The sequence below is a fragment of the Canis lupus genome (genome assembly GCF_048164855.1).
Source record: "Canis lupus baileyi chromosome 3 unlocalized genomic scaffold, mCanLup2.hap1 SUPER_3_unloc_2, whole genome shotgun sequence".
Classification (NCBI taxonomy): Eukaryota; Metazoa; Chordata; class Mammalia; order Carnivora; family Canidae; genus Canis; species Canis lupus.
Window position 1 is genome coordinate 152,856 of NW_027326405.1, and position 21,044 is coordinate 173,899.

Genomic DNA, 21,044 nt, shown 5'->3' on the forward strand with positions numbered 1-21,044 from the left:
TCTAATTTTGGTCTTCTTTTTAAAGATATTTTTGGCTGAGGTGCCTGGGTGGCTCAGTTGGTGAAGTGTCAGACTCTTGCTTTTGGCTCAGGTCATGATCTCATGGTCGTGAGATCTAGCCCTGTGTTGGACTCTGCACTGGGCACGGAGCCTGCTTAAGTTTCTCTCTCCCGCTCTCTGTTTCTAAAAAGAGAAAACCATAATTCCTATCAAAATCTCAGGAAGAAAAACGAATAAAGATATTTTTGGCCATTCTGTGTCCTTTGCATTTCCATGTGAAGTTTTGGGCTAGCTTTTCATTTTCTGGGAAAAAGCAGCTATTATTTGGATACAGATTGAGTTGAATCTCTAAATCACCTTGGGAATAATTATCATCTTCACATTCAAATTCTTCAAGAATTGTCATCACATTAAATTCGTCACTCTACTAACGTGGGATGTTTCCATTAATTTAGACCTTCTCTAAGGTTTTCAACAGTGTTTAATGCTTCCACTGTATGTTTTAAATTCTTCTCTTTATTTCAAAGGATTTTATTCTTTTTGCTGGTATAAATGGACTCTTGTTATTAATTTCATTTCTGAAATTATATTAGTACATTTGAGTTTTGTATATTGATCTTACTGATCTGGTTTGTTAAATCTAATGGATTTTTAATGGATCCTTAGAAATTTTGATATACAAGATCACATCATCTGCAAATTGGGATAGATTTATTTTCTTATTTTCAATCTGGGTGCTTTTTTATTTTCTTGACTAATTACCCTGACTAGAGCTTCTAGTAGTGTTAAATGCAAGTTGTTAGAGTGGACATCCTTGTCCTTGTCTTGTTTTTAGGAAGAATGCATTCGCTCACTCTTATCATTACCTATGATGTTAATTAACTTTGCATTTTTCTTTCATTCCCTTTATCAGGATGAGTAAGTTCCCTTCTTTTCCTAGTTTGTTGAATGATTTTTTTTTTTTAATCATGAAAGGATGTTGGGTTTTAACAAATGCTTTCTCTCTATTTAGACAATCATGTGAATTTTTCCCCTTCTGTTTTATTGATATAGTATATTGCATAAATTGATTTTTGGATGTTGAGCCATTTCTACATTGCTAGGATATATATCACTGGATCATCATGTGTAATCTTTTTTTTATGTGGTGCTGGATTTAGTTTGCTAGTAACTGTCAAGGATTTTTGCATCTATATTACTAAAAGATATCAGTCTGTACTTTCCAAAGATGCATTTATCTGGTTTTGTTACCAAGGTAATACTGGGAATAAGATGGGAAGTATTCCCTGCTCCTGAATTTTGATAGAGTTTGTGTAGATGTAGAATCAATTCCTTTTACATTAGTGAACCATTTTACCCTGGCATTGTGGGAAGTTTTTTGGTTTTTGTTTTATTTAAATTCAATTAGCCAACATATAGTACATCATTAGTCTCAGATAAAGTGTTCAATAGTTTTTCAGTTGCATATAACACACAGTGGTCATCACATCACGTGCCCTCCTTAATGCCCATCATCTCTTATTACATAGGACTATTCATATTTTCTGTTTCTTCTTGAACCAGTTTCAATAAGTAGTTTATGTCTTTTTCTAGGAATTTGTCAATTTCATCCAAATTTTATAAATTGTTGGCATACATTGGTTCATAATAATTCCTTCTAGTTTTTTTTTAAATTTCTGTCCAGTAGTGATATCTCCTCTTTCACTCCCAAGTATAGTAATTCACATCTTCTTTTTTTGTGTCTTCATCATTCTAGCTAAAGTTTGACAATTTTGTTAATCTTTTCAAAGAACCCATTTTTGGTTTTGTTAATTTTTCTTTTTTTTTCCTATTTTCTATTTTATTTTTCTACTCTAGTTTTTTTTTTTTTTTTTGCCTGCTCTAGATTTAGTTTTCTTTTTTCTAGTATTTTAATGCAGAAAGTTAATCTTTTGATTTGAGATCTTATTTAATGAAGGCATTATAGCTATAAATTTATTTTTTATTGAAGCATAGTTGTCATTCAATGTTATATTAGTTTCTGGTGTACCACATAGTGATTTGACAAGTCTATGCATTACACAGTGCTTACCACAGTAAGTATAATTACCATCTGTCACCATATAAAGTTATTACAGTGTTATTGACTATATTCCCTACACTGTACTTCTCATCTCCCTGACTCAAATCACTTTACAACTGTAAGTTTGCACATTTTAATCCTCTTCACCATGATTTCCCACCTCACTACCCCCTTCCCTCTGGCAACCATCAGTTCTCTGTTAATAAATCTGTTCTGTTTTCATTTGTTTGTTCATTGCTTTTTAGATTCTACATATAAGTGAAATCATACGGTATTTGTCTTTCTCCACTTGACTTATTTTACTTAGCATAATAACCTCCAAGTCCATCTAAGTTGTTGGAAATGACAAGATTTTATTCTTTTATATGGCTGAGTAATATTCCATTGTGTATATATATATATATATATATGTGTGTGTATATGTATTTATATATATATTTATATACACACACACACATATATATATATATATATATATATATATACACATATATATATACACATTACATCTTCTTTATCCATTCATCTATTGATGGACACTTGATTGCTTCCTAAACTAAACTAAATAATGTCTCAGCACAGGGCACTTAGGTACTTATTTTCCTTCAGAGCTGTAAATTTCTATTTTAGCACTGCTTTAGCTGCAGCCCATAATTTTTGCTGTTTTGTTTTCATTTTTTTTCATCTTAAAGTATGGTCTAATTTCCTTTGTTATTTCATCTTTGATTAATTGGCTATTTAACTGTATTGTTGTTTTTCACATATTTGTGGATTTCTCAAAATTTTCTTCTATTACTCATTTCTAACTTCAATCCACTCTATATGATTTCCGTCATTTTACATCTTTTGGGAATTATTTTATGCTCTAATATATGGCCTGTTCTGGAGCACATGCCATGTACACTTGAGAAGAATGTGTATGTCACTGTTGTTGCGTGGAGTGTTCTATAAGTGTCTATTAGGCCATGTGAATTGATAGTGTTTGTTGAGGTCTTCTTTTTCCTTGTCAATGTTTGTGTGGTTTTTCTTTCTATTACTGAAAGTGAGATATTAAGGTCTCCAAATACTGTTTTTTAATTATCTATTTCTCCCTTCAGTTCTGTCATTTTTTTTCCTCATGTATTTTGTGGCTCTGTTGTTAGGAGCATATATATTTATAATTGTTAAGTATTCCCAGTGGATTGACTTTTCTACCATTATTAAATGTTTGTATTCATCTCTAGTAACATTTTAACTTTAAAAACTATTTTGTCTAATATTAATATAGCAACTCTAGATTTCTTATGATTGTTGTGTAAATGATATGTCTTTTTCTGTCCTTTTACTTTCAACCTATTTAAAGTGTATCCCCTGTAGAGAAAGATAACTGGTTCTTTTTTTTATCCAGCTTGTCATCTTTGCATTGTTATCATAATAGTACAGTTGTGCTGTTAAATTGTTGGTTGTGTTTCATTGCCTAACTAAACTCCCCAAATATAATGATGCTTACAGAGACTTCACATGGAGCACTTTATGAATTTATTCTTCTTCCTGTCCCTACTCTAGCATTTTGAATGCTGCCATTGTTACTGACTAAAACCATTGTGCCTCATATCATGTAGGTTGTCTCATTAGCAAAAAAGTGTTAGGTATTAGTGGTTGTTAGATCACATTCCTTTGAGTCAGTAAAGTGTAACATATGTATTAAATCAGAACTTATTTTTTCCTATAGCAGAAATCTCCCTTTTCTAATCCTAACAATGTTAAAGTTAGAATTTTGGCTTTGGATTTGCCAGGAATAACTTTACTTTACATGTATAATTAACAAGATTGAGTAACAGAGCAAAAGAACATAATTTATTTCTACACTGTGGTAATAATAAAACTAATTTTGGAGCTCCACATTATTTCCATAGTTGGATATGTTTTAATAAGGGAGTGGCTTCCTCTCACTAACTTCAGGTCACACCAAAAAACCTGCTTTTGCATAAAGGGGACTTAACTTATTTTCTAAACGAAATAATCTCAGCACAGGGGGCTTAGGTACTTATTTTTCTTCAGGGTACAATCTAGAATCTATTAATAGGAAAGTAAAGTTCAGAGTTCCTGCTTTTGTTGATTCAGTGCTTTACAACCTGAACTGTTCCTTGGGGCAAGCTATTTCTCAATTCCATTTTCCTACCTTTACTCTGAAATTGATAATTAGACACTATAGCTATAAGGTAACTTTAGTGTTATATCTTGCTTATTTAAAATCAAGGACATTGGAGGTAGGGGAATGACACTGGAAAAAAATAAATATGTTTTTAAAATTTTATAATCCAGACTTCTATGTAGTAACATTTAAAATAAAACTATAAAGGGAGTTCTGGGTGATGTTTCTAGGTTTCTATTTAATTTTTGGTTGAAAATATTCAATGTTCTGTCAATTTCTTTGCATTTCTTAAGTAAGAGGCACCAAAGAGTTCAAATTTTGACCCTTAAGAGTACTTGTGGCTTAGTTATGTATTACCTTCAAATTTAATTGTTTGGTCTGTGTTCTCTGGAATTTTAAAGCAGAATTAAAAGAGCACCAAACTCTAAATACTTTCTCTAGCAGTACCTGCTATTTTTATTTATGTTGAAAATCAATTCGGGACCCCTGGGTGGCTCAGCGGTTTAGGGCCTGCTTTTGGCCCAGGGCATGATCCTGGAGACCTGGGATCTCGAGTCCTGCATCAGGCTCTCTGCGAGGAGCCTGCTTCTCCCTCTGCCTGTGTTTGCCTCTCTTTTTCTCTGTCTCTCATGAATAAATAAATGAGGTCTTAAAAAAAAAAAAGAAAGAAAAGGAAAAGCTATTCAACTTAACGGAAAAAAGGTAAATGTTCTGGTAATCACTCTGTTCTGTCTGTTCTGTCTTGATCATAACTTATCTTATTTCAGTAGAATATGGCAACTAACACATCATCCCATTTTAACAATTATTGGTTGAACCTAATCATCTTTAACTTTCATAGTTTTGTCTCAATTATATATTCATAATGAGAATGCCTCACAAAAGGTCTTCTTTCCAAACTACTGACATATTCCATTGGAGACCAGAAGGCACCATTGACTACCTAATAGCTGATATTTGTCCCTTATATGTTATCTTTTATATCATATGCTAGTGTCCACTGTGAAAGGAACTAGAAGCCACCTAATCAGTAAGATACTATTAATTTTCTGCTTCTCACTCTCTATATATTATTGAGGTAAATTTGCAAACAATAAAATACATTTCATTTTATTAAACAAATTCCACAAACTTTTTTATTTAAAATTATTTTTATTATTTACTTTATTAAACACAAATTTTAAGTATACACAAATATGAAAACTAACCCAGTTTAAGTATAGGATATTTATATCACCTCAGAAAATTCTCTTGTGCCACTTTCCTGTCAGCCAGGAGTTGAGTGTTTCAGTGGGTTTCCAAACCCCTTCTGAATGCCTGCTTTCTTGGATCACTGCTGGTACTAACTGTCCCCGGCCATGTTCCCCAGGATATAGACTCTAAAAGAATGCTTAGCTTGCAAAGTGTTCATTAAGGAGTGCCCTTGGGGGGTCAACATTTGCAGAAGGCAGGGGAAAAAAACAAAACTGGGCTAGTAGGAGAAGTCGAGCTGCATGAAGGCCAAATGCCAGCCTCGACTGACCCCATGGGGAGCTCTGGATCTTGATTGACTTTATAGTTATTTGGAGTTAGGGCCAGGGGTGCAATCCTTTATATTCTCATTTTCATAAGCCATTGGATGTGGACTACCCTGAGAAAGGGGTCTAACCTTGGAGAATGTGATTCTCTGCAGCTGAGACCACAGAAAGGCCTATCAGATGAAGGCTGACCACTTTCACAGCAGTCAGGCAGCAATTCCTTCATCTGAGGGGAATCTGCAATGTACCTGACATTGTCTCTCACACCGTAGTTAAAGAAATTCAAGAGCTGCTTGCACGATTTTTTTATTCAAGTCTGGAGGGAGGGAACCAGAATTAGGAGAAAGAGTAATTGATAGCAGTTAAATACTAGAAAATTTATCATTACATATACTTACTTAAAAATTACTCTAATAATATCTTTCAATATATTTTATGATTTATTCATTCAAGAAGTAGTTGAGAGTATATATAAATGGAGACATTTATCTTTCATTTTGGCCACCTAGAAGCTGAACCTTTATCTTATATTTGGTGATTTCTCTGTATAAGATCAAGCTCAGCTGCTACTGTGGAAGCTGAAAATGCAAGGTGCATGTATTTCCAACCTGCTTGCAAGAGGTGTAAGCCTATAACATGAGCTCTGCCAAAAAGACAAAACTCTGGATCAGACTTGCCTGGTGAAATGAAGGAGTAGATTTTTTTTTTTTTTTTTAATGATGGGATATGTCAGCAGAAGCAGTAAGTAAAGCAACATCCACTTTCCAGACACAGCAGCCTTTGTATTACTAAACTCCATTTGGTGGTGTTAGCGATGTAAATATCCAGACCCAAAGATAGTTTTCTCACCAGACATCTGCTTAATTAATTCAATGCGGTTGATATCTATTGCTTGCCCTCAAAATCCCTGACTAATATAGTCCACCCTCTACCAAATGTTAAGACATTAGGATTATCATGGTGAAAAGAAAGACAAAGTCCAGTGGGGAGAAACTAACAGTGAGTAAAAATAAAATATAATTCAGTGACATGAGGGAAATAACAGGGATAGATAGGCAAGGAGAAGGTTGGAGATGGGAAGCAAGGGATCCTTAAAGAAAGTTAAGAAGGTAAAATGATTGCCCTGAGACCAGTAGGCTGTCTGTCTGTCTCAGCCAGAGACAACAGCAGTTGCAATGTAGGAAAGAATGAACGTGACTTAATTATTAAATCAAAAGGAACGTAGTGGTTGTCAGTTAAGTGTGCTTAGCTATTTTAGTAGAATTTCTTTTAAAGCAAAACTCATTTTGATATGGAAATCAATGCTATAGTTGATGTCTATTAATTCTCATGCAACACTGTTTAGACCAAAAGCTGTATTAGTATCATCAGGGGAATTTTCTATAAGTACTTATTTCTGGGCTTCACCCATAGAGAATCTAATTAGTCAAATTTGTTAATCATTAGTACTAGACTATAATGTTATATGTGGTAACACTGTCTGCAAAGTAGTAGCTTATTTTAGTTTTGGGTAAATGACAAGAGAGTAACAGCTCTGGTTACTGCAAAATGGTGGGCATAAGTCCTGCGTGTAAGTTTGATATATACCACTGTACTTGATAGACCTAAAGCTTTTACCTGACTAGAAATAAAGCAAGGAGAAATCAGCCTTTCTTTAAAGTTTGCCTTTTTACGTAGAGGTATATACTAGTTGCATTCTACAAAGTAAAAAAAAAAAATCTTAATTGGAAGTCCAGTTGCTAGGTGTATCCCATAAAATGAAAATCCTGGTAATTCACAGTAACATCCAATATCAAATACTCAGATCTCAATAAACTGAATCTTTGTGTGAGGTTATTGGTGATAACATAAAAGGGTGTTGGGTTTTTTTGTTTGTTTGTTTTTTGTTTGTTTTTTTGTCAGTAGGACCCATTTTTTTTCTCCAGAGTCTCCAAAGATATTGTTGATCAGCTTCAGGTTTAGTTAATTTGAAGGAAACCCCAGTCCATCTTTTCATTGACACATGTGATATCAAGTATATCCTACCAAAGGGTAAACCTAACTAAAGAATTCTGAGTGGAAGGCAAGCTATGTTTTATGAGGCCATAGACGACTTGGAGTTTTTCTAAGTCAGGACAAATGCATGCGAGTAAGAGCTATGCTATACTTACCCTCAACACAATCAGGAATTAGGCAGTTTTGTCTCCTGAAATATAAAATTTCACCAGAAAACCCATTGCCAAAAATATAATATCATATTCAAATGTGAGAAAATTATTTTCTCAGATCCTGTGTTTGTCATGCTGGTGTCTGGTACATTTTAGCACACTTCACTCCCCCAAGCTGGGAATAAACATGCCACTTCTTCCTGAAGCAATACTTTCTCTTGATGCTCATGATATAAAACCTAATTTTCATATGGAAACAAATATAGATATATTCTGGACTAAGGAAAATGCTATTTTTATTAAAATGTGTTGTTAATATGTAATGATTTATTATTTTAAAATGATTTAGCAAATGTTCCAAAATTTTTCCCATTTTAATTTCCTTTATTTATTTATTTATTTATTTATTTATTTATTTATTTGTGGATGGGAAGGGCAGAGGAAGAGGATGAGAGAGAGAATCTTAAGCAGACTCCACACCCAGCATGGAGCCTGATGCAGGGCTCACTCTTACAAGTAAAGAAGTATGTTTTGAGTATATCAACATTTTATTTTTCTTTAAAAACATTTAGTTACTTTTTAAGGAAACAATGTTTTTTAAAAATAATTTTTTAAAGATTTTATTTATTCATGAGAGACACAGAGAGAAAGGCAGAGACATAGAGGGAGAAGCAGGCTTCTCGCAGGGAGCCTAATGCAGGACTCAAACTCCAGACCCAGGATCATGCCCTGAGCAAAAGGCAGATGCTCAACCTCTGAGCCAACCAGGTGTCCCTAAAAATAATTTTTTTTCATGGTAACACATTTCCAGTTTTTAGTAGAAGTAAGGGGAAGAATGATTGTATTTACATTTGTTTTGTTACCAACCCTTCAGGAATGGTTTTGTGTATTCTTCCAAAGTGAGATAAATTGATCATTCGAGTTAAATCTTTTTTTCAAACTTTCTGATATTAAAAAAAACAAAGGATTACTTCCTAGAAAGAATTCCCAATTCTTTTTTTTCTGAAAAGACTTTTAAAATAGAATTGTTACCTGCAAGAATAAATGTCTTACTCTACTCATAGGTAGATGTAGACATTTGACAATTATTTCCTCATTAAATGAAAAATGTCTATGGAAACATTTTTTGCACTTCAAGGGGATGAATATTTTTATAGTTTAAGCTGGCATCTTATTCATGAATGCTAGGTCTAAGGCATGAAAACATCTGGGAACCAGTTAAATTTTGAATAAAGTCAAAGTCTTCTCTTCCGTAAGCAATAGCTTTAGTGACTGTATGTTAAGATGGGAGTCATTACCAAGAAAGGACAGTAAATGTCAATGGGTATCACTTGGGAGGACAATAAATATCAAAGTGAAAAAGAAGAAGTGAGGGGTGTTTGTGGTGGAGTCCTTTGGTGGTATCCAGTGGGAATATTCTAAATAATTTACAGCAATTACAGATTTTAGGAACTAACCATCAAATAGGTATGGCCAGCAAATCTCTACCATGGTTAGCTGGTTGGCTGGTTAGTGTCCTAGATCAGTATCACTAGCCTACTATTTATTCTAAGTGTGTGGGTGGTTTTGAGAGAGGAAGGTCAGGAAATACTTGTTGATCATACCAACCACATATCAGATGCTCATGCAAATGCTTTGACAACTTTTTTTAAGTGAACTTTTAAATGTGGAATAAGTTTAGATTTACAGAAAAGCTGTATATCCCTTACCAGATTTCACTTTACCTTCATGTTACCATCTTACATTACTGGTTGCTTTCTTTTAATTCGCACAAACAATCCTTGAAAAGAGCCACTATTATTTTGTTTTTCCTTAAGCAGAAACTTAGGCCACATTGTGAGGAATAACTTTTCTTCTAATTCAATAAATATTTGAGTGCACACTATGTGATAAGCATTATTTTAGGGTGGCTATGAGCATATAATGGTAAGATGATATGTTTGCCTTTATGGGATTATAATATATTATTCTGTGTAATATTGTATCAAACTAATTTTCTTTTTGCACCTCTAGGAAGTCATTATAGGAAAAGCACTGGGATATTTATCTCATGGGTGAAGTAATATGAATATTATTTCCCCCTACTACCCAACATTTCCTCAAAACTATGAGATCTAGTTAGCTCCACATCTCTATACTTAGCCACCTTCACAAGCTGCTCTGTAATGTTAATATATACCACTTTGGATTTCGATCTTCTGATACCCTGTAATATTTATTGCTATATGTTGTCACCCTTCAAACCTTCTTTGTTATAACCTAAACTATATTGGCTCTAAAGACAGTATAGATTATGTGTATAGTTCTCAGCATTCTAAGAACCATGGGTTAGATTTTCAGTGAGAGAATATAACCTCAGCTCCTGCTAACCCTAATGGGAATCCCGTGACCACCTCACCACACCCCTTGCTGAAAATGCTACTATTCCTGAGGGGGTCACTGACCTTTACATCCATTATAGAGGTATGGGAGGAGCAGAGAGGGAGAAGTACCTTAAGTGATAGGTTAGCCACAGAGAGACAAAAGAATAATCAGAGCACTTAGAAGCTGGAGGAAGCTTAGGAAAGAATGGGGAAGTAAGCTTCTTGTAACCGGGATCCCCGCTGTCCTCTATTTTCAGTGTAGCAAAGCAAACTGGGCCCCTATGGACTGTAGTACTAAAGAATGAATTATGGACCTGAATAGTAATGTGATGGTGCTAATGATTTCATCAGTGACCATGGCCCTTGTTATTCCTTTTTAGGGAGGGGTGTGTGTGTGTGTGTGTGTGTGTGTGTGTGTGTGTGTTTTGGGGATGATTTTATTTGTTAAAGAATTTACTTGGCTTAAAAAACAAATTGTCGTTTTTCTATAGTTATTTGGTCATCATGAATTTGGCAATGTGAGAAACACTTTATATATTTCTCTGCAGTCATACTGACTGAGTAAACCAGTAAGTTACATCATTAAATTCTGTGTTTTGTCCCAAGCATATATAGCTTTTAGCCAGGTCCTTTTTCTTTTAGTCTTTTGGAACTTTCTTCAAATTATTATATCAAAAATAGAATTTTTCATTTTTTCTTAACTTTTTTTTCCCCATTTAATCCCATCATCTTTTAATTCATTCTCATACATAGTTTTATTACCTTCTGGAGGCAATCAGATTTCCTTTTGTTCATATTTACTTTTTTTCAGAAATCAAAATTTTAATCTTGATATTTTTGAGTTTTGTTAAATACCTTTTGTATTGACTTATAATGGACTCCTAGTTATCAATGGGAGATGTTCTGCCACTAGCAAAGCAATAATGAAATGAATAATTTTTTCTAGAAATTGTTGTTCCTCTGACTAATATCTAAGATTTAATGCAATCCAAAACTAAACTTCAGTTTAGTTTTAGAAGTATTTTACATCTTCTCATACTTCTCATCTAAGATGTTCCTGAAGACTTTATATGTTCTTCATGCTCTTTCTCAACTGTACTCTTATGATATTATTGTCTTTCTGGAATCTTATAGTCTCCTCAAACTTTATTTTGATTTTATAGTTTAAAGTTTTCAAAGATTCTCTCATGGGATCCTTGAAGAATTAGAAATGGAAGCGACCAAGAATCATTCTTGAGGCAACCAAGAATTATTATTCAACCTATTCTTGAGTATGTGACATTGGCCAGCATTTTATGGAAGACAAATGATCTTTTAGTTTCAAGGTAAACATCACCTAATTCTCTTGATATTCCACTAAATTCCAACCTACAAATAAGGAGGATGGAGATGCAACGCTATGCTTTGCTTTACTATACTATGCTAAAATATTGCATTAAATGAAAACTGCGAGGATGGGCATGAAGATTTGCATGAGAAAAATGTACTTGGAAGAGGTAGCTATCCTCCAAAGAATATCTCTTCTACTCAAGAGTACCCTTTGCCACTAAAAATAAAGAATGACTTTGAGCTAGTTGTATGCAATGGAAAATGAAGTAGAGAATGAATAATTATCTGTAAATCTAGATGGTCATCAGGATCATCTGGAACATCTATTTTTTATTCTTCTACCACAAGAGCATGACCTTTATGCAAGTGATAAAATTTGCATTTCTGTTAAGTTTAAGACTTCTAAGAAATCCCCTTTCTTTTCTACAAAAGGACAATTTAAGATGTGTCACTGAGACTCCTCACATTGTCTTCTATGCTGAATACTGCTTGCTGAGTTTAGATTGCCAATTTCTATCTAGTAGTTTTATCTTCTAGAAATTGCATAAGCAAATAATTCTGTTGTCATTTTCCTTGAGGTGTGTATGTGCCTTTCAAATATTTGGTTGGAAACAGAAGACTGTTCCTGTCTTGCTCATCTGGGTAAAACTCATTTACTGTTTTTCCTTTTAAACTGTTAGTTCAAGTGACCTTACACACGAGTCCCAGCTGTGCATTAGCATTGCTTGGGGATGTGTTTGTGTCTTTTGTCTAAAAATACCCAGCCGGTAGGATTCATGATCCATGAAAGCTAATTGAAACAATTTCTCTTCAAGTTTTGGCAAGTGAAGCATGCATTATAAGCATTAATATCTATAAATTGAATTGTTAATGAATCTAGACACTAATAATGAATGCAATTTTGCAAGCTTAACTAGAAACACTAACATTATCAGGATCTGGAGCAGAATTTTCAATCATTTTTGCTTATTAAATAGCAAAGCTATGCTTTTAATAAGCTAATCATTTTTATTTGACCCCATAGGAGTAGCTTAGTTGATTAGAAACAGGTTCTAAGAGCAAAACAATGTTGTTTTTCTCTTACTGTTTTAACCACCAAAGCACTGAAATTTTAAGATGGATATTTGATCTCACAGTCTGTATCTTCTAATCACATTTGTCCATGCATTCAATACTTTATGAAATATGTACTTATTCCATGTCTCTTATATTATACTGTATGTCAGATATAGAAATTGATATAGATATAGTTAGATATATCTCCTCTTCAGTTTTTAAAACAGTTAGTGTCACAATCGATTTAAACAAATGGTCTCATTTCACATGCAAACATCTAAGATTTCATTATCAAGGTAATACAATTTTGAGCTTCATGGTTGCCTGATAGTTTTATTATTTTCTGAGACTTAGTAACTTCTTTGATCTATATTTCCGTTTAAGTATCAACTCTGATAACTTTCATAGACCCAGTTTAAAAAACAGCAAAATCTAGTATATAATGATAAACAGCAGTGGAGTTTTTTCTCCTCAGTGCTTGAGTGACTTGACTTGAGATAGTAAATCATGCACTCAGAGACGCACTTTGGCGCCTCTCACTAGCAGTACAGCAGAGTTCCCAAGTGGCTTGAAAGAGTTAATGCACCTTTCTGCATCCTTTCACTTATTACTCAGGAATTACTTAAGCCCTGGAGATAGTGAAATAGTACTAACTCAGAATTCGTGGCATCTCTGTATATATTCTCACAGAAGTGAGTGAAATTGGGACTTAAGGTTCCTTTTCCGATTGCTTCTTTCCCTGCAGATCTTAAGGATATTGACCATTCTTTGGGTTTATTTTTTTTATTTCTATTTATTTATGATAGTCACAGAGAGAGAGAGAGAGAGAGAGAGAGAGGCAGAGACATAGGCAGAGAGAGAAGCAGGCTCCATGCACCCGGAGCCTGACGTGGGATTCGATCCCGGGTCTCCAGGATCGCATCCTGGGCCAAAGGCAGGCGCCAAACCGCCGCGCCATCCAGGGATCCCCCCATTCTTTGGGTTTAAACTATGAACAACCAAGAAGCTGAACTGTAAAAGTTGAGTCTGATAGTAAATATGGGCTTTTGCCCCAGAGGTTATGGGCTGACAGTCTTGTGGAAAGGTAGAGGAGCAAGGTTGTTAGGTTTCGTTGGTACTGTTTTTTTTTTTTTTTTCTTAGCATTATTGTATATTTCTTTTGACAACCAAATATGAGAATCTATGCACTTGGGAGAATGAAATATATGACAAACATACTTAGGAATATAGTGTGTATTGCATTACCATTTATGACATTTTCTTCAGGAATTATCAACCAGCATAGATATGATAATTATAGATATGCACTTTTGTTTTCCAACAGCTATTCACTTCACTTAATGAAAGCTTATACCTCAACTCTCTTAAAAATGGTCCCATCAAAATGGCAGTTGAATGGTCTTAGAGCATTTTGTACTGCTCTTCTCAAATGCTGATCAGTCTCTATATCTGTGACTGGATCAGCCCAGAAAAAGCTTCCTAACCACAAAGGTCAGAAAAAAACCCCAGCAAAACAAAAATCTTCCCCAACGAACTATTCAGAGAATGTTCATTTCTTAGTTAATAAACTTTTACTATTTTCTGGGATTTTTAATCAAGACTTTAAAGTATTTTGTTTTGAATTTAGGCTTTAGGCTTTCTTACCTGTAAGAGATAAGATTTGGGTTGATTATAATTTTTGTATCATTAAATTATTCCCTAGGTTGCAGTCCATCCTGGATTTTACTACATATTTTTACTAACTTCCAAGAACAACTAATTTTTTTTAAGTGTTTATTTATTCATAAAAGACACAGAGACAGAGAGAGGCAGAGACACAGGCAGAGGGAGAAGCAGGCTCCATGCAGGGATCTTGATGTGGGACTTGATCCCAGGACTCCAGAATCATGCCCTGGGCCGAAGGCAGGCACTAAACCACTGAGCCACCCAGGAATTCCCCAAGAACAACTAATTTTAAAACTGTGTAGAAATTCTCTCCAGAATATTCGGTCACTTGGTAACCATTTGACATGGCTCCTAACTAGCAGCACAGAAGTAATAAATGCTCCTGGGTAAGCGAGAGTTTTTGCTTACTTCAAACTTGTTGCCATTATCTGGTCAGTTTCATGGATATTAATTTCACAGATGAGTCTTAATAGGTAAGATCAACATATAAGTAAGAATACTTTCAGAGCAGGAATCCTACTTTTCTTTCTTATCTAAATATTTGAAAAAAATGTCCATCAATTCAGTTTTTTAAAGTATTTACAATATTCTGGCCAGGAGATAGTCTAATTTAGAAAGAAGGCAGAATCTTTGAAATAAAATTTATTTCTATTTTTAGTTGGAATGAAATGTGCTATGTTATCACTGCAATATTTGATTTCACACACTGTTTCTCAAAAATGTTTCTTTTTCTACCTGTGGTGTTATAAATACGAGGGCCAAAATATATGTTACGCTGAATGACATACCTCATCCAGGGCAAAGTATGGTTGAAAAGATGTCTTTAACATAGATGTCTTTTTCTCTTATAAGTGCATTAAGAAGATAGCATCCTATAAAAGAAATTAAAAGCAGTAAATGAAACATGAACATAGGAATAATTCATATTGTGAGCTTAATTCTTAAAATATCACCATCTTAAAATATATTATTATCATCATAAACTCTTTTTTAGTTAAAATAATAGGGCTTGAAGGTTTGTCATTTTTTAAAGTCTATTTTGTAGCTCATATTTTAAAATTACAGTGTTAACAAAGTGTTTTTATACCAAATCTTGAACTATACCTAAAATTTGTGGTTAGACATGACCAAGAACTAGAATTATCTTTAAATCTTCAGCCCTGTGCTTTTCACAGTATCTTCCTATAACTTATATAAGACAAGAAATCAATGGGAAACACCTTAACATTACTTATATCAGGAACCCAGCAATTCAAACATCTATCAGAATGGATAATTATGATACTTGGAAATTAGGATTACTCGTTAATATTATTCTGTTCTTAGAAGTTAACTTAGAAGTCCCTAGTGAAATTATGTTTCTTATGACACCTTTTACTGTCATTGTGAGACCCCCATTTGTCTCCTTTCACTATAGTACAGACTTTAATGTGGATTCTAAGACTCTATCAGTTATAACTTTATCTAAACTATAGTAGATTAAGCCAGTATGTTTTCATAAAATAAGTAGTCCTGAAGTCAGCAGTTCAGAGCTGGTTCGGCTACTTGAAGAAGTCATCAAGGACCCATGTTCCCTCTGGCAAGTTCCTATTCTTCCAGCTTTGTTTTTTTAGTCAAAATGGTTACTCCACCTGCAGACATTATATCTCCATCCCAGGTAAGAAGAAGGGAGAAATAGCAAAGGACAAAATTCATCTTGCTAGACTTTATCAGGAAAGAAAAGACTTCTTCAGGGACTTTTACTTATATTTTATTGGCTAGGATTGTCACCTCATCACTCCTAGTTGTGAGGGAACCTAGGAAGGTGAGAATTTTTTTTAACAATTATTTTTAATAATTGTTTTTAATAACCATTACATTCTCAAGCTTAAAACTTCAAAGTGCAAAACTGTAAATAGTGAAAATCTTCCTTGTCTATCACATCTTCTTCATTATTTCACTGTCATGACTTCCTGCCCCACTACCACAAAATAGGTAACCAACCATTGGTGTGTCTCTTTTTTATCCTTCCAGAAATTTTTTGAAAATATACTCAGGCTGATTCACATATACATTCTTACCCCTCCTCTTTTTAAAACATAACTGGTATATGAGACAAGTATCTTTAACTGTTCACATAGCTCTCCCCACCAGACTAAGCCAAACACATAAGCCAGAATTCTCTTAATTAGAAGGAAAGGATACTAATAACATCTGCCATGTGCTGTTTTATTTATTTATTTATTTGTCCAAATGGAGTCTAGTAGTATCCCAGATAGCACTGAAACTATTGATTCTACTTAGCAACTGACAAAGGTATAAGTTATCTTGAGAACAGATACCTGAGTCGTCTGTGTAGCAGTGCCTTGTGTGGAGAATATGATGAATAAATGTACAAAATGGAACTCATGATGTCTTTTCCCCCATAACTGCTCATCTTCAACTCAATTAACAAAACTACTATTTGGTAAATTGTTCAAACCCCACAAGTGGTCACCCTTGATTTCTCTCTCCCCAGCCTCCAGATGCTTCTCTTTCTCTTCTCTTACACCAAAGCTATTCACTTAGTAAATCCTGCTGGTTCTACCTTCAAAAGATATCCCAGATACCTCACCCACTCTACCAGTACTTCTCTTCCAGGCCTGACCACCATGCTCATCTACCTACTTCCCTTCTTGCCCCTTACAATTGATACAATAAACTAAGTGACATTAAAAAACAAGAATTTTCCTGAATAAACCTCTCCAAAGGCTTCTGGCTGTAATTAGGATGAAATCCAAAGACTATCCTGAGACACTGAAGCCCTAGCTGTTTGTCTACTTCTTCTTTAGCTCCTCCCACTCTAGGGTTTCTTTCTCTTGAAGATTGTTGGAACAGAAATATTGCTCCTGCCTTAGTATACTTGCGTATTCAGCTTCCTTTGCCTAAATGGCTTTCTCTAAGATGCATGCAGGACTCTTTATTTAGGACTCAGCCTATACAGTACCTCCTCATGGCAACCTTTTTATCATCTATTCTAGCCCTTGGTACTTGTACTCCAACATTTTCTATTCCATTTCTCTGTTTTATTTTCCTCATGACACTCTTGCTATCTAAATATTATGATTTATAAAGTTATTAATTCTCTGGTTTTCTCACTAAAATGTAAGTTCCTGCTGAGTTCAGGGACTTTGTCTTATTAACTTTGTCATTCAGTAAACATTTATTGAGCACCTGCTTTGTGCCAGACCCTATTTTGCTATATAGGAATAATAACAAGAAACGGAATGGACAAAAACTACTACCTTCATGGAGCTTTTATTGGTGTGTGTGTGTGTGTGTGTGTATGTGTGTGTGTGTGTGTGTGTGTGTGTGTGTGTATATATAGGAGGACAGACATTACACAAAGAAGTAATAAAATACATAGTACTTCAAGTCCTATTAAAAATATGGAAAAATGTGGAATCTGGATGTTGGCAATTTTTTTATTTCTATTTGCTATTTTCAGAGGAATGTGCATAAGAAACCACCTAAAATTAGTGACTCACAACACATGACATTTTCTCTGAGTTTTCTGGTGTTTATATAATCCAAGCTAGACTTGTTGTAGTTTGTGGTTCAGTTACAGGTATATTCCATGTGTCTCTGTTTTTCTGGCACTAGTGGAATACCAAATCCTGTTATAATCCATGGCAAAAGACAGGAGGGCAAGAGACCAGGCCGAGCAGTGCAAGCCATTTTAAGTCCGCTGAACCATGTCTCTTGACTTTCTAATGGCCCAAACAAATTAGTGGTCAAGCCTAAAGTTTAGGGGCAGGGATCTACATTCTGGCCACCATTACGCCAAAGTGTGGATATGTAGTACTAGTGCGGAAGAGTAAAAAATTGAGACTGATAATGTAATCTAATGTAAGGTCAAAGGATTCCTTGCTGTCAGTTGAGTAAAGTGAGAATCAAAGGAGAGAATCATGTGGATGTTCAGGGAAAGAGTGATCCAGGCAGATAGAACAATAAATACAAATTTCTAAGGTGGCAAAATAGCTGACCTGTAAGAGGAACAGCAAGAATGAGGGCAGTATACAGAGTGAAGTGAGTGAGAGTAACAGAAAGCTGGAGAGATTGTGGAGCATGAGGGAAGGTGAGTTTGTAGATCAACTAAAGACATGGGCTTTTTTCAGAATGTGATGGGAAGCCATGAGAGGGTTTTGAGTAGAAACTTAAAATGGTTTGATCAAGACAGAGCCTGGCACAGGGTAATTGCCCAGTATACATGTGTTAAAAGAATGTGTGATGAAAATACTGTGACTTCAGTAAATCTTCCGAAAATGACAGGAGAAAAATACTTAAGAGTGGGAATGGAGTAAAATAACCAAAGCCTTAGGATAGTTAATAATAACAGTTGTTATTAACAATAAAATACAAATAGTGCATAAAAATATGCATAAAAATAGTGCAAAAAGTGCAATAATAATAGTTGTTATTAACAATAAAATACAAATAGTGCATAAAAAGGAGATAACCTAGTGAGAAAGAATAAGATCACTTGCCAAGCAAAAACCTTTGATGAAGTCTTTTGAGTGGAACCCAAAGAAAGACCCATCGTGTTTGAAATTGAGCTAATTATCTAGAAAGTGCAGGATTGCGCTTGGTGGCCATCTTTTAGGAATCTAAAGGCGTTGGAGGGCTTGTCAAATGTGGGAAGGAGGTGATTTTAGATAAAAAGTCACTGCAGATTGTTAAAGGCCTGCACATATAGGAGGTACTTAAATATTTACAGAACTAAGAATGTAGTGGAATTGCCTAGTTTTCAGCCCTGACCCAAAGAAATCAGGCAAGATTTAATTCTGTTCTATGGCTCCTGTTATCTTAAGCAATTAAAAGAAATTTGTAAACTTTACCAACCCCTGGTTTTAGTTCTCTTCCTGGCGTAATGGGCCAGCTATCTCCAAAACAATTTTATTCTTTTATCTATCTATCTTCTGTCTGATAGCATTTCTATCAGAAGATGATTTTAAGAGAGCAAAATAGTTTTGCAAAGACATTACATATTTATTTTCTGGTTGAATATCCAAACTAACCATCCATGAAGAATTTTCTTGAGCTGTACGAAGATTATCTTTCTGAGTATCTTTTGCTTAAGATTTTTTTTTAAAGATTTTTGTTTATTATTTCATGAGAGACACAGAGAGGCAAAGGGAGAAGCAGGCTCCACTCAGGGAGCCCGACGTGGGACTCAATCCCGGGTCTCCAGGATCATACCCTGGGCTGAAGGTAGCGCTAAACCGCTGTGCCACCGGGGCTGCCCTTGCTTAAGATTTTTAATGAAAGTTAAACTGGTCTGAAAAATCTAAGTTTTCTTTTCTTTTCAGCCCTCTATTGCTCTTCTCTTGTTTTTCTTATAAAGATGACAGTTGGTCAACAAAAACAATACCAATCACATTTCTTTGATGTCATAAGTATTCTTTAGTCAAGTTAGACTTAAGTTTTAGGGAGAACTTTAGTTCATATTCAAATTCAGTCCGGTTTCAGAGTCTATGCTCTGTGTCTCATCACACAAATTTTTAAACACAATAATTCTTATTTATTTTACAATTAGTAATTATCCATATTCACTACCATGCCACATTGGTATCCTTGCTCATTTTTGGCTTTGTTCACCACTTCCTCTTGGGTTTGATTTTCTCCTTGTTAGAGTACATCATAAGTATAGCTTCCAACAAAGGTTATGGGTGATAAAATTTTAGTTTTAAAGGTCTGAAAATATCTTTTATTCACACTCTTTCTTATGTGATAAGATTTTGAGTTTACATTTATCCTTGGCTCCACAGTTTGATATTTTGTTGCTACTGAGAAATCTGTCATGTATATATATGACATATACATATACATATGTATATATATGTATTTTTTTTGTAGATAATGTATTTCTTGGAAAGTAGCCTTTGCATTTTTCTAATTTTTTTAATGCTCTGTGGCTTTATTATGTGGGTCAGAGTGTGATTTTTTTTTTTTAACTCCTACATGATGTTTGGTGGGACTTTGTAATCTGGCAATTAGTATTTTTCTGTATGTTTGGAAAATTCTCATCCATTATCTGTTCAATTGTTGCCTCTATTCTCTTTTCCTGGTGCTTCCGATTGTGTTAGAGTTCTGTATTTTATCTTCCATTTCTACTGACTTCTCATTCATATCCTCCATCTTTTTATTTCTCTTACTGTGCTTTGGGAGATTTCTTTCCCCTTATTTTGCAATTCACTAATTCTCTCATTAGCTTTGTCTAGTGACCTATGTACTTATATAAATGGAATTTGAAATTACAACATCCATTTTTCATACCCAAATGTTCATTTTAATATTTTCCTATTTTATGATCTCACATTCTTATTTTATTAGTGCTCTTTCTTCCCAATGGCTCTTTAGACATTTATGACCTACTTAAAGTCCCTTTAAATGTTTTGCTACCACAAGCTTCTAGGGTGAATGTCTTTGAGTTGTCTTTATTAGCATCAGACTTTTTTAAAACTTGTTTTCAAAATGGTAAAATATATTTTCATATAAAAGAATAAACATGAGTATGTGGCTCTAAGAGTAATTGAACAAATATCTATGTATATACTTCCCAATTGAAGAAATAGGACACATCAGTATCTTTTTTTTTCAGCAACTTATTTTTTTATTTAAACTTAATTAGCCAACATATCATTATTTTCAGATATAAAGTTTGTTAGTTCATCAGTTGCATATAATACCTAGTGCTCCTCATATCATGTGCCCTCCTCAATACCCATTACCCATTTACCCCATCTCCCTGCC

General features: G+C 34.4%; 1 protein-coding gene across 4 annotated transcripts in view; it reads left to right on the forward strand.

The window, feature by feature from the left end:
• Positions 1–21,044, forward strand: part of LOC140629211 (putative pleckstrin homology domain-containing family M member 1P) — a 176,575-nt gene that overhangs the window by 38,573 nt on the left and 116,958 nt on the right. The window lies entirely within an intron of this gene.